Raw genomic sequence first — 13,897 nt, 5'->3', positions numbered from 1 at the left:
GATGCGGAAGCTTCTTTGTCGCGGTTAAATTTTGAGGATAAAAGGGGACTATTTTTTTTTTTCAGTCTTGCCTTCGCAAAGCTTGATAACGTGGGGATCGAAACCACCCGGCTGACGACACTTGAGCGCGGCTCATGGATTGGACAGGAGAACTGTGTGAGCACTCGAATCCGGCTCGTAACAATGAATGCCTTGGAAGACACTTGGGTAAAGACTCGTGTCCAACCACTACGCTGATAAGAATTAATAGCCGAACCCTATCAAATGCGTGTAGCTTAGCACGTGCTTTCTACTTTGCCAACCCCAGTGCGCGGGTATGATCCATGTTGGAGGCGTAGGATAAGCACCAAACCTCGTGGTCGCTTGTTCTGGCTTCGAGTTGAGGGAATGAACAATGCTCATATTTCTCGATCGACTGGACATGTGGTGCTTTCGTGTGCCCTCCGCCGGCTGACCTTATGGGGGGTTTGCTTCCGTGTCGCTGGTCGTACCGTCGCCCTTCACGGCCGTAGAAGGCTCACGTCCACCCGGCTTGAGGGCAGCAGGGGCGTGACTTTCCTCACGAGCCACAGGCATTTGGGAAGGTTCCTCGGTTTCGGGCATTCCGCCCGCAGCCTCCTCAGCTTCATCCTTGTCCATAAACAGCTTCCTGCGCGGCTTGGTTTGCCGCAGCTGCGTACGTTTTGGTACGCTCTTCTTTCACGTATCCGAAACGCCGACAGCCGCCGCAGCGTGGAACACGACACTCGTTTTAGATGTGCCCCCTACGAAATCTCAAGGAAAGCGGTGCCCTGTCCAGAGCGATGGGGCCTGACTCCTCGAAGTCCGCGTTGCTGCGGGAAGAACTCTGAGCTGATGCCCTCCTTCAAAGTGAGCCTTACCACCCGACTGAATTCCTTCAAAGGCCATGACTTTGCACGTCTCTCAAATGATCTCGTCGACCTTACCATAGGTATCCAGGGCTTTTCAAACGTTTCCGTCAGAAAGATGCAAAAAAGAACCCAGTGCAGCTTGATACGCACCTTCGACTTGTTGCGGTCAATCACGACGTACTTCTTGCCATTGACTCCAAGTTCATTTGCGGCCACCAGCTTGTGCCTTTGCGGCGAGCGACGTAAGGATGACAAGCCATACGTGGTTCATCTGTTATGAACCGCACGCGACGATGTCCTTGTGCACGCCGGCCTTGCTCAGTCCGTCTCTGAAATCTTCGATGCAGAAAAGGCGTCCGCCGATATCACAGTGAAGAAACACAGTGTTGAGGGAGTAAGCGCCCATGGGCAGGAGTGGAAGAATGACTCGATAATCCTGGTTTTGGCCTTCCGCTGAAAAACCACTGCTGCAAACCCTTTACAAAATTCGGTCTGGCAACTTGAATCACTATCATCATCTGAAAAATGGTAAATGTGCTATACTCATGACGTCCTTCTGTTTAGAGATGAAGGAAGGAGTTGAAGATGCTCCTAAGCAGATGATTCGATGTCTATACATTTTAAACGTTAGCGCGGCGTGAAGCAGGAATTGGACGCAAGAGCTGCGTAAGCGTTCATTTCTAACTCGGGTCCAGTCCATCTGTTACTAGCACACACTAGGCTTCAAACCCCCTTGATGTATAGAATTTTATCGAGGCGTCTATGTGGGATGGTGCTTCGTTCTGACTGGTTACATAATTTTCGCCATCGAGACTGAAAGAGATTTAAAAAGAACTGTACAGTGAAGCGCGCGTTTTCGCTTACCGTTGACTTGCGAAAGTGACGGTGCCCCATAAAATACTGCAGACCACAGGTTCATTACCGCCATCAGTACGGTAAAAGTGAAACTGCCATTTGGGTCACAAGATGGTACTGAATTCCGGAAAAGGTCTATTAGCCGCTGAAACCTCTCCTACAGAACACAAGGCTCTTCGTCCGTGCGCTATCACAGCCGGGAGCTACCGACCCAACACGGTGGAACGGGAGGACCAGAGCCAGGTGGTGTAAGGAAGCGCGTGGAGCGAAGCGGGGTTGAAAGGGCAAGAAGGATATGGGCAGAAACAGGTGGTGCTCAAAGACCACGCGGAACGAGGAGGGGAGGAATGGGCAGGAAAGCGCGCTTCCCCTCTCTTGGTGACACAAAAACTTTAGCGCAAAAGCTTTGTATCCGGGTGGTGCTGAAAGGAAGCGCGCGCAGTGTCACAAAAAGACAATGATGTGACACTGCTGTTTGTCTGTTTCCAGACAAAACCCTGCCGACACCACCTGAACTAAGAGCACCACCCACCCCTGGCACTGAAAGGCTAAGAGTCATCCTGCCCTAAGCACCACCCAAACTAAGAGCAAAACCAGACCTAAACGCTCCGTGCGTGCCGCTATGGCGCCACCGTCTCTCGCGTCATTAGCGTCTCCTGTGGTCAGTTTAAGAACTAATTCTATGTTCCCATGCGGAAACGGCGGTCTACAGGATTGTGGGAGTAACCATGCGGCGCGCTTTTGCGACTCAATACAATAAATGAGACTGTAATATTTTTAAAGCAAGGTTTTCAGGCTAGGAAAGAAAATTTGTGCTGGCAATCACCAGTTGTTTTGGGGTATTTTTGTGGAAAAAGGAATGATTTAACGCTGCAACAACAAGCGAGTTGACGAGGTCCTGGAGATGTGTTTCGCGCAGCTGATTCTACGACAACCATTTGTACTTTTATTTCTTTTGAGTGTGACGTTTTACTTAGGGAAGTTTTTACGCCGCTTCGGCCTTGTAGGCTGTTCAGTTTTCGACCATTTTTCCCCCTTCGCTGTGCCTTCCGCATATCAAAGATCATGTGTCCGCAGAATTCCGAATATCGTTGCGGTGAGCGAAAGGGTCATCTACGGGAACTTTCTAAACTGGGCACGAATCTAACTCGCAAAGCCAACATCGTGACTAAGCACAATCCGGGATCGCGCTGGCGATCTTGTCAACATCTGCGCCCTGAACCTGGGTAACAGATTCAAGCGGTCGTTGTCGACGAACCAAACAGAATCAACAAGCTTCTTAAGTTCTGCTTCGTGCTTCTCGATTTGTGTAACGAATCAGGAGGCATGAACGAAGGCGAACAAGGCAAACAATTTTAAAATTTATTCATAGGAAAAGGTGCCGACGTCTTAGTGGGCAGAAAAAGAATGTACACACTTCACATATTCCGGCGTTTTAAGACAAGTTTCAGGGGTCTATTTTTTTAGTAAAGTGTCGCAGCCACGTTGAACCGTCACGCCCTCAGGTTGTCCTTATCAGTGGCGGATCCAAGGGGGGAGGGCGGTGGGGGCGATCGCCCCCCCCCCCCTTAAACGCCTCGCCAGGCAACCCCCCCCCCCCCCCCCCCGGGGTCCTTCGTCAGCTCGAAGAAAAAACATAAGCAATCGACGCGAGGGACAAAAGATTAAAACAGCGGTGGGTGGACGCGCCTGCTGGGCGCTTCATAGGTGGGGTTTATCTCCGTCAAGGTCACGGTACGTCTTCCCGACACGGACGGCGCCAGGAGTTTCGAAGTGGAGAGACAGTGGGGAGGCGCACCAAATATCAGGGTCCTCGACTGCAGGCACTCTTCCAAACAAGGCCAGCACGTCAAGCACGCGTGGGGAAAATACCTTCAACATATCTAGTCCCCTTTCTCTCTCTCTGTCTGTCTCCCTCTCTCTCTTTCGGGGTTGTCTGCGAAACATTTGTGCCCTGAAAGCTCCCAAACGCAGACGCCAAGCAGCCTTCCTCAAGGGTCCGATCCTATACACAGCGGATTATCCTCCCTCTCTAGCGGCCGCCTTTTCATCACTTTTTTGTTTGATGGTTTCTTCGTGGTTCTGGGCTTGTCTTTTAGCATGTCTTTTGGCATGTGCGGAGGGGACGTACCAGGAGGAGACGTTCCAGGGGGGAAGGGGGGGGGGGGGATGCAGCTTGTACAACCAGGTGACCAATTGCTTTTCTTCTCAACTAAGAGAGGAAGCAAATGCTTTGGGTACAGTGTAGTCCGTGTCTGAGCTTCTCCGCTTTCGTCCTCGCCTCCATCCCTCACTGAGGATCAGCGCCGCAACGCGGAATACAGAAAGAAGCCGACGAGCGCCAGAACGGGGAGATGTTTCCTCTAATGGGCTTCATACTGCCTGCGGTACGACTTCTCGTGGCGGGAAGCTAATAAAAGAAACATAAACGGTACGAGCACTCTAAAGGCTGGAGGCTGCTTACACGGGGTCCTCAAGCCGACGCCGTAGGCATTTATTTGTATACAATGCCGTTTCAACTTAGGGTGGCGGGACATATCTTAGGAAAGGCGCTACTCCTTGTCTCCCCTTGGAGTCGTCTTTACTTTTCGAGTTAAACGCGGCTTCTGTGGATTGACGGCAGAGCTTTCGCGCGGCTTTGCAGGAGCGAATAACTGTGTGTCGAACGGAACAGAGGCGGGGCTTGCTGGTTTGCAACTGCGGCTTCGAATTCCCTACCTAGAGACTTGGGAAAAACGAGCCCTTTCAAAGATGCGACTATACATAAATTAAATAGACAGTGCCTGTGCCCGTTTGAGTGAACACCGACTCCCAAACATCCATGCTGCAGTCGTGATTGGCCTTTAGCCCAGTTGAGATTCGCCGACCGGACAACCGCTCTGCCCCATCATATATCTGCACCTGTCCTCTCGACCCTGACGAATGTGCTAACTACCCAGAAACAAGTGTTCCTTTCATACAGAAAATATCCAGACGAAGTGCAATTGAATATAATTTGGAAGGATCCATTGCTGGTTTAAGGTCTTGTCTAAGTTTAAAAGTTTTAGTTGCCGAACTGCAACATCCTTTCAAAAATATTCAGCAATCATTCGCTTTCGCTCTCTCGAGTTGCATCCAGAACACGTGAAAGCACGAGTTTGGGTTGGCAATGCCGCATGTGGTGCGCTCTGGACATTCCAAATATACGGCGAACAACCGACGAACTTGCCTGGCAGCGTTCGTTTCGCTCGCTGCGTCAACAGTGTTTTGACGCCGCAAGCAGCGTCGAAGCCGCCGGGCCATTTTTGTAGCTTGTTTGCAACGTACTCGCTCCATTGAAGCAACCGGCGACAATGAAAAGTATGTTTTAAAACCACGTTCTGCATTTTGGCACTGAATATAAAGTTCTAACTACTATGCCAAGCTTATAATCTCAAAGAACAGCCGAGTTTTAAATTAAAACGTTTTTCGCATTGTCATTAGCTGCATGAGCTTCCTCCGTATAGTTGGCAAAGGTTGGCTCTCCGTACATGCTCTGCGGGTGTAACGAGAGTATATAAAAGTATTCAAGCAAAAGGAACCCAAAAGTTGTAGCCCCGCCGGGGATATCTGAGCCATCAAGTTACACTGTCTGCAATTGTCACAGCCGCTATAGCACCAAACATTCATCTCCAGTAGTTAAACTTCTTTTTCTATTTCTAACGCGAATGGAGTAATCCCGTCTCGTATAAACTACAAAATTCCTTGCGTTATGGTGTTAAGAAAGGATAGTGCCACCACAATTTTTTAAATACTTACCTCTAGCGTGGTCACCCGAAAGGTTTTAATTCAAAGAGTTCATCCCCGACAGGTAAACCGATACAAATGCTCTCAAGATCTATATTATGTTATCAGAGTTTAGTAAAAACGATAACTCCACAAAAAATATAAACACCCCCCCCCCCCCCCCCCCCCGCCGTTTTACACCGAGGAACCGCCCCTCCTAAAATGGAGGGCTGGATCCGCCCCTGGTCCTTATTATTATTTTTTGTTTACATTCGGAAAAATTGTGACGAGGCTCATTTCGTTCTCGACGAAGTAGGCGCTTCACGACTTTTAGCTTCACCGTTCAAGAACTGCCACTAGGGCTTCGCACCAAGAAACAGTGGCGGTGCCAGCTATACACTCCTTTCGAACTACAGCCCTCTTTTCGCAGTTGTGGAATCCCTGCACAATGGTGGACTAAACCCGCAAGGTCACGGCACACTTCAGGTGTTTGCATTGTTACTAGAACACTCAGTTGGGAAACTCGTCGTCGAAACTTGGGCCGCTGGCGTCCACCGAGACCGAGCTAAATACGACACCAGCGCCACTCTTTTTCGTTTGTCTGTACTGTGGTCACCCTGAGCTTTTACCAAGCATGTTTTTGCGTAAAAACAAACAGAAAAGACCTCTTCCGCTGCATCTGTTTCGGCTCCAAAATGGCCGATTAAAGCCAAAATAGAAGTAACGTACAGTTCCTCGAGTGGCCGCTGCGGGAGAAATGGCGGCGTTGTGTTCGTCATTAGCTCGGTTCTCAAAGACAGATCGGGGCCACTTTTTCAGATTAGTCTCTATGGCAGTTTCCCGACTGAGTGTTCTAGTAACGTTGGGTGTTTGGTTGAACAAGAAAAAACGCACCCACAAAAAAGGTGATGAGCGCAGTGGCGTTGCACTTTCGACGCTGTTTGATTCGATCGTGGGCTCCTATCGTTGGCCGTGCTCCGACGTTCGCTCTTATGGACTGACTTGCACGTTTCACGATGTCAGCTGTTCGGCCATTGTGCGGGGGTTCCGACCTCCTAATAATCGGCACGCGAATTCCGAAAAAGGGGTCTATGCGCAAATCAGCATCGTAGGGACCAGGTAAACATTCGAAAAAGACGACGCGAACGTAGCTTACATGGCGGGCCACACGGTGAAATAGTTGCGATTCATCGCCGTCGACGCCTCCGGTGGCCCCACTTCCTACGGCTTACGTGGAAATCGCTAAGATTTCACAAAGAATACCTTCTCGCCAGCTTTATTCATTCAGTTGTAAGTCAGCGCCTTGTTTGCCTACCTCCTCGTTCTTTTCTATGTCTTTGTGCTATTTTTTTATTTTATTTTTAATCATTCAGGTTGAGGCGGTCGTACAGACAACAACTAAAAATACATTAGCGCAGTTTTGTTTTTGTTTTCGGGGGGGGGGGGGGGGGGGGGGGGCAATGCTGAGGACAGTATAATTAGGCTTGGGAATGGCTCGCCCGCGGAAACGGAGCGCCAGGAACATACCAATATTTCCTGTTTTGACCCCCAAATGGCGCCACAATTTCTTTTGTTTTTGAAATTTCAGCGCACGGAGTGTTGCAACAGCTGTGCATGCGCGCCGCCATAAGCGACTTTGTTTTTGTCGTTACCAAAGCGGGACACGTCATTGCCACTTCAGATTTTACTGTGTCATTCTTTCCTGCATAGACATTACTGGAGGCTCGTGAGCGCACGCTTCAGCGGCTCGGCGTCTCGCTAAGACAAGAGAAGGTCAGCAATGGCGGCTGTAAACTGGCGCGTGTGTAAATCGTTTATAAAACTACCGCACTTCTAACATTTCATTTCATTGCAGTTTAAGACAATTTATCTAATGTCCGAGGAAAAGCTCCTCTGAACTTGCATCACATAGATAACTGGAAGCGCGCGAAGCAGACAAAAAAATAGCAGCCCTGTGTCAATTGACAAACCAGAAAAAAGTAAAGTTCCGACACCTTATCGGACCCTCGTGTAACCTGTTGCGCCTTGCACCTTTCGTGGGAAACCATCGTCAATAGCTGCCCGGAGAATGACACACTCATCTACAACTATAAAACCATATGGGAAGATGATGTCACGTGATTAAGCTATAGTAATCAAGTGATATCATGACGTCATGCGATTATTTCTATATAATTTCTGCGGACACGGCCTGGGGCCCGTTTTCCTTGTCTGACAACCCTGTTACACTGGTCATACAAAAACTGTTGGCAGACATGTTCGAATCACCCATATGTACAAATGGGAGTAAATAAATGAATTGAATACATACAGCGTAAGCAAAATAGATTGAACGCACTTCAGACTGACCGTATAAATCGGTTTCTTAACTTATTGCGCTGGAATTAACTAAAGACGTGCTCGAAGCTGGTGCATTCAATATTTGAGAGTATGATTACGTAAAGCCTTCGAAGTAAAAAAAAAATAGAAATTGGTTTTGTGTTATGGAAAAACTATACCGCTAAGCATTTTAACTCTGGTGTTTTGGCATTTACTGCGATTGCAAAATTTGTGAAATTGAAAGAATATAATTGGATTACCGGTTCTTCACTTCATTTGGCTTAAATAAGCGCCATGCTTACACATAATATTTTCTTAATGCACAAGCACAGTATAAGGAAGACATAGTTTTTATTTTGTCAGGTGAGCCAAACTTTCCCCAATTTTAGCAAAAGGTTCTACCAACTTCAGCACCTCTGTACTAAATTCCAGCGTGATAAGTTAAGGGACCGATTTATGTGGTCAGTTTGAAGTGCATTCAATTCATTTCGCGCACGCCGTATGTACGAAGCGGACATATGCTTCGAGCATGCACGAGGAGTGTGCACAGATAATTCTGTCCTCATGCCTGCAGCGAACTTCGTGTATTTTGTGTGAGCAGTCTAATAGCGGCTTTAGCGTGTCAGCACTGGCACAAGCACGTTAACAAGCTGTTTTCCGCATGGACTCGGTCACGGGAGAGCTTAGCTTTTGCCAAGCGGTATGTGCCTCCTGCGCTGAAGCATTGAACAAACTGTGGCGCCCTCGTTTTGGGTAGTACAAGCTCACCTAATTGGGACTCCCACTATTGTGGCGCCTTGGCCGTGATTTTTTTCCTTCTGTGTAGTGCAGAAGACCGGAAAAAACACCTTTGGACGTCAAAATCGGCTACATTCAACGCCGCAAGACAATCGAAAGTTCCGGATTCATGCCACCACCGCTAGGGTACGCATCTCATATCTCTAAGTGTGGACGTTAGAACATCTGGCGTTCGGACGTCTTTGTTTTTTCTTCCCCTTTATGTTTCTTTGTGGCGTTTCTTGGTTCACGTTCCTGTCGTCCTAGCTTTGGCCTGTGCTTCGAAGGCGTTAGCATTTTTCGTTTTTTTTTTTTCCTCGTTATCGGGTTTCGCGCCAGAGCAGACACGCTTCTGCGTGTGGCAGTTTGAGTCGCTCAAGTTTGTACAGGATGTCACAAAAGAAAATTTACACGCTCTTTTTTACCGCAAAAATAAACTAGGCATCGCCGAACGCTCATTCTTTGCCCAAAGGTAGAGCTAGAGGTCACAACCAGATACCAAAGTTTCAGCCCGATCCGATAACTTAATCAAAAGTTATAAGGGATTTTCTGAACATTTCAATGGGAAAATGGCGGCCGACGGAGTTTTCCAACACATGGGGCTCTATGGCACCAGAAACCGAAAACGGGCAAAAATGGGCTCCATTTTCCCATTGAAATTTTCAGAAAATCACTTATAACTTTTTATTAAGTTATCGGATCGGGCTGAAACTTTGGTATATGGTTGTGACATCTAGCTCTACCTTTGGGCGGAGAACGAGCGTTCGGTGATGTCTAGTTTCTTTTTGCGGTAAAAAAGACCGTGTAATTTTCTTTTGTGACACCCTGTACTACCCAAAACAAGTCCTAACAAGTCATTTTTCGCAGCGCCCCCTGGGCAACTCAGGATGCCTATGCCTGTTGTCCAGCGTAAAAAAGCGTGAAGAGGCGACCTCTCATGGACTCTTCAGCGGACGGCTAATTTCAAAGTGCCTCACATTTGGCCAAGTGGGAAAGACAGAAAATCAGCTTACCTAAGTCTGACCGAACTAAGGCAGCGAGTGCAACGAGCGGTTCAAGTGGTCTTTGTGTGGTCACTTGTCGTTGTTGTTTACGAACGTTTGATGGCGCGAGCTTGTGAAATACTCGCACGAGCGCTCTCCACTATTCTCTTCTTTTTAATAAAGGCATCATATACTCGCGCCCACCGTGGGCACGTTCTTGCTTTTCTTCTTTCTTGTTTTGAAGAGTGTGAATTTATGCTCCAGTGCCACTGTTATTAGTGCAACTAGAGGGATCGGTGGACAAGTGGACTATAGACGCTTTGCAGCAGCTGTGCATGGACGCCGCCATAACTGACCTTCAGATTTTGTTTCCTCTTATTCCGTTTATTTCACTTCATAATTACCATAGCAGGCCAGGTAATTGCCATATTAGATTCAACTGTGTCCTTTTCTAAAGCATCGGCCTTTGTAGAGTATCGTCAACTACCGTTTCAGTTGCTCGGCATCTCGGTAAGACAAGGGAAGGTCAGCAATGGCGGCTGTAATTTGGCGGGTGTGTAAAGCGTCTATACTTCGTCTCACCTTAGCATGGACTATTGTTAGCCGCGCGTGCCATAAGCCCGAGCTAGTTGCTTTGGATGAAGCCTCGACGACCGAACGAGCCCTCGTGCAGCGAGTGCTCCAGTCAAGGATGTCGAAGCTAACCGCTCTCGCTTGCACAGCCTTCGCAGTTAGTCCGTGCTAAGGTGAGATGAAGTATAGCGCACACTAAAGCCTGTCGATGTGTTTTTGTCTGTCTTGCAAGTAGTGTCAAATGCGCCGGTCCACGAGACCCGTGTCTCGAACGGCCTTTGGAAGAAAATGGCGGCGCAGCACAGACATGTGAGCGGCTCTTGGAAGCGAATAGCAGCGGAGCACCCCCTCCTCGTAGCACGTGTCTTGTAAGTTTTGAAATTAAGTGTAGGCAGTACGTTTAAGAAATGGGCCGAAATTGCTGCTGTCGCTACTCTGACTCTCAGCACTTTTCGGCGGAAATCGTAGGGTGTTTTTTTTTTTTTTTTTTTCTAGCTGCTTTAAATTAAAAAAAAAAAAAGGTAACGTGAGATAGAGTAATTTAAGCCCTGGGAAAGTGTTAATAGTCATGGCGGCCTCTAGAAAAAAAGCTGAAATTAGGTAAGTAGTTAGCTAATTAACTAAAATGTTTTAACTAAATTTTTAATTGTTCCCTTGAGGGCACATAATGTATTTAGAGGATTCAATGCCGACCCCAATAAGGCCTAGCTGTGTCGTCAATTTTGGATAAAAAAACTGCCTGGTAGGCGCTACGGGGTCGAGAAATGCCACTTTGGTAAATGGCGTCCAACCGAAACTAAACAGGAAAGAGCGCCAGTAAAGTTATCGCTCCGCCCTTTCGGGCATGCGATCGCGGCCGGCTTCACTTGCTTAGACGAGGCTGGCTGCGATAACGACGATCCACGTGGGCCGGAAGGGCGGAGCGATGCGTTTACCGGCGCTCTTTCTCGCTTAGCTTCGGTTTGACGCCGTGTGCCAAAGTGACCTTTCTTGACCCCGTAGCACCTACTACACATTTTCTAATCAAACTTTGATGGTAGACCTAGACCATTATGTGGTCGCTCGTCAATATCCTAAATATATTATGTGCCGTGAAAAATTAAAAAGTCGGTTAAAACGTTTTAGTTAATTAGCTAACTAATTACCTAATTTCACCTTTTTTTCTAGAGGCCGCCATGGCCATTAACACTTCCCCAGGGCTTAAATTACTCTATCTCACTTTCCTTCTTTTTTTTTAAATTTGGTGCAGCTAAAAAAAACAGCCAGTATAACAAAGCATGGTGAATGCAGCCTCTCGGCACTTTTCCGCGAGGTTAGCATTCCCGAAACCCCTCTTCTTCCTGGTGCCACAGCGGTACCACCATTGTCTTAACCGAGTCGTAGACAACCCCCTCAGACCGACGCTCGCCAAACTTACTCTCGCTGTGAGAGTTCGTCCGTGAAGCCGGGATAATCGGCAGAATATAATGCCCGGTCCCTATTCTCTACCCTTCCCCATCCCCAGCATTAGGCCATAAGGCTATCCTTGTGCAATAAAAATCTTCTTTTTCTTTCCCTGGTGCAAGCTGGGGGGCTAAGCTCGGCGCGGCGAGATCGAGGCGAGTTCTCCGCCAAACTCGCCGACCGCCGCGATTGGTCGGCGCCGTGCATGACGACACGCGCCGACACTCCCTAGATCGTGACGTCAGAACGGAGGGTTTGAGGCGGTCGGAGAGTTGCATATTCGGAACTCGCGGCGAGATGCGGTGACGTCATTGTGACGTGGCAGAAGCCGCCGCGGATGGGGAAAGCTTGCCGGCTCCGACCTAGGCGAGTTTGGGCGAGTTGGGCGCGAGATCAGGGAGAAGCGTCCAAAATGGCAGCGTTTTCGTTCGTGTTTTGCCGTCGGCATAGGTATTTAAACCACGCCAACGTGTTTGACACGGACGACGTTCGTTTTCAACAACACTATCGCCTCTCGAAAGACGTGGTAGGGTGGCTGTGCGATGAACTGCGTGGCGAACCGTGCTTGAGGCGATGGAGCCGTGAATGAATCGTCGCCCCCGTCGTAAATCCTACATCCAAATTCTACAAAGTGAATCGTTTTTACGGCAATCTGCAACCAGGAACGCAATTTACCATTAACTACAGGCTTTTACAATTATTCCGATGGGTTGCTGTGCTGCGTAGATGCAAGATAAACGCATTTAATAAAATTCAAACTAAAACAGATGATAGAAGAAAAGAAATATACATGAATGGCGCAGACTAACAACTGTGTAATTTCTTTCTCATCTTTCTTCTTCCACACCGTATTTTGACAAACAAATTGGCCGTTAGTTGTTTATAGAGCAGGAGAACATGCCAGAACATTGCGACATTGTCACCTACTGTAGATAAGCAATTTAGCCAGTGCAGTATGACTGCTAGCCTAGGGTCTTTAACGCGCACCACGTAGTACTGATACACGACCGCATGCCGGTACGATGCTCATCAACATCGAAAAGGGCAGGGGTAGGGGTGAATCCACGATCCTGGGTTCTGCAGCGCGAGCTTTCGCTCCACGTGCACACTATTCTGAAAAAAAAAAAAATATTGTGGCTGTATGGCGGTGTGGGGGGAGAAAGATGAGAAAGAAATTACACAGTTGTTAGTCTGCGCTAGAGCCACTAAATAAGCTGCGCCATTCCTGTATGTTGTTTTTCGTCTATACTCTGCTTTAGTTTATATCTTTATCAAGAGAGTTTCTCTTGCATCTACGTGGCGCAACAAACCATCACAATGTCTAGTCAACTAGCCCAAAACCAAGCAATATTTGTATAATTAGCATCCCTGCTGTTACCTATTCTTATTTGTCATTTACGATTTAAATAAAAAAAAGAATTGGGCTGTATGTATGTTGATACTTCCTAAAACTTGGTCTGTCTCAATGGGGAAGATTCTCCCAGCTGTAGATGATAAATTTAGCCATGCAGTGCCGTACAACCGCTAGCCAGGGGTCTTTAACGTCCATCCCGCAGTAGTGATACACGACTGCACGCCGGTACGATGCTCATCAACATCGAAACGGGCAGGGGCGGGGATTGAACCCAGCATCCTGGGTTCTGCAACGGACCTTTCGCTCGACGTGCTCCGAGCTGGTGTGCGCTAGCCCAGCCGGCCACCGATCCCCCGACCTAAATAAAATAAAAACCCTTCATTGCGGAGCGTAGGGACAAATCGGAGCTACGCTGGGGAACTCGCCGCCGCCGGGGGGGTCGGAAATGTAAGAGGGGGAGTGGGAAACTCGCCGGGGCGGAGTCAAAAAGCTCCTCCCCTCCCTCGTGACGTGGCATCGGAGAGATTCCCGCCGGAGGCGAGCTTAGCCCCCCTGATCAGGGGGGCTAAGCTCGGCTCGGAGAGATTAAAGTCGCTGGATCCTGGGAAAGTAACGCCAAGCTCCGCGTGTGGTCGCCATCTTGGCCCATGAAATGAGCAATTTCTCCTTGACCGCTCCGTTCTTGGTGAGCCTATCTAGATTCGCTGGTGACGGTAGCTTTATTGAGTCGTTTTTTGTATACCGAGATTTTGCTAACCACACACCGGCGAAACAGGCGTACACGTTCGTACCACCACCAGATGCTGTGTCGGTGCTTGGAGGCACTGAAAAATAAGTTTACTGTCTTCAAATGCGCAAGAGGAGCAATATAATTGTAAAAGATCCATGGAGATGGGCCTGATTAATAAGTTGATCGCATACGAAGTGCCAAAGACTCTTATATTGAAGAGGAACGCTTCCAGTACGATGATGCTCCA

The sequence above is a fragment of the Ixodes scapularis genome, unplaced genomic scaffold (assembly GCF_016920785.2).
Source record: "Ixodes scapularis isolate PalLabHiFi unplaced genomic scaffold, ASM1692078v2 PGA_scaffold8__174_contigs__length_109621045, whole genome shotgun sequence".
NCBI classification, from domain to species: Eukaryota; Metazoa; Arthropoda; class Arachnida; order Ixodida; family Ixodidae; genus Ixodes; species Ixodes scapularis.
This window is presented reverse-complemented; position numbering follows the sequence as displayed.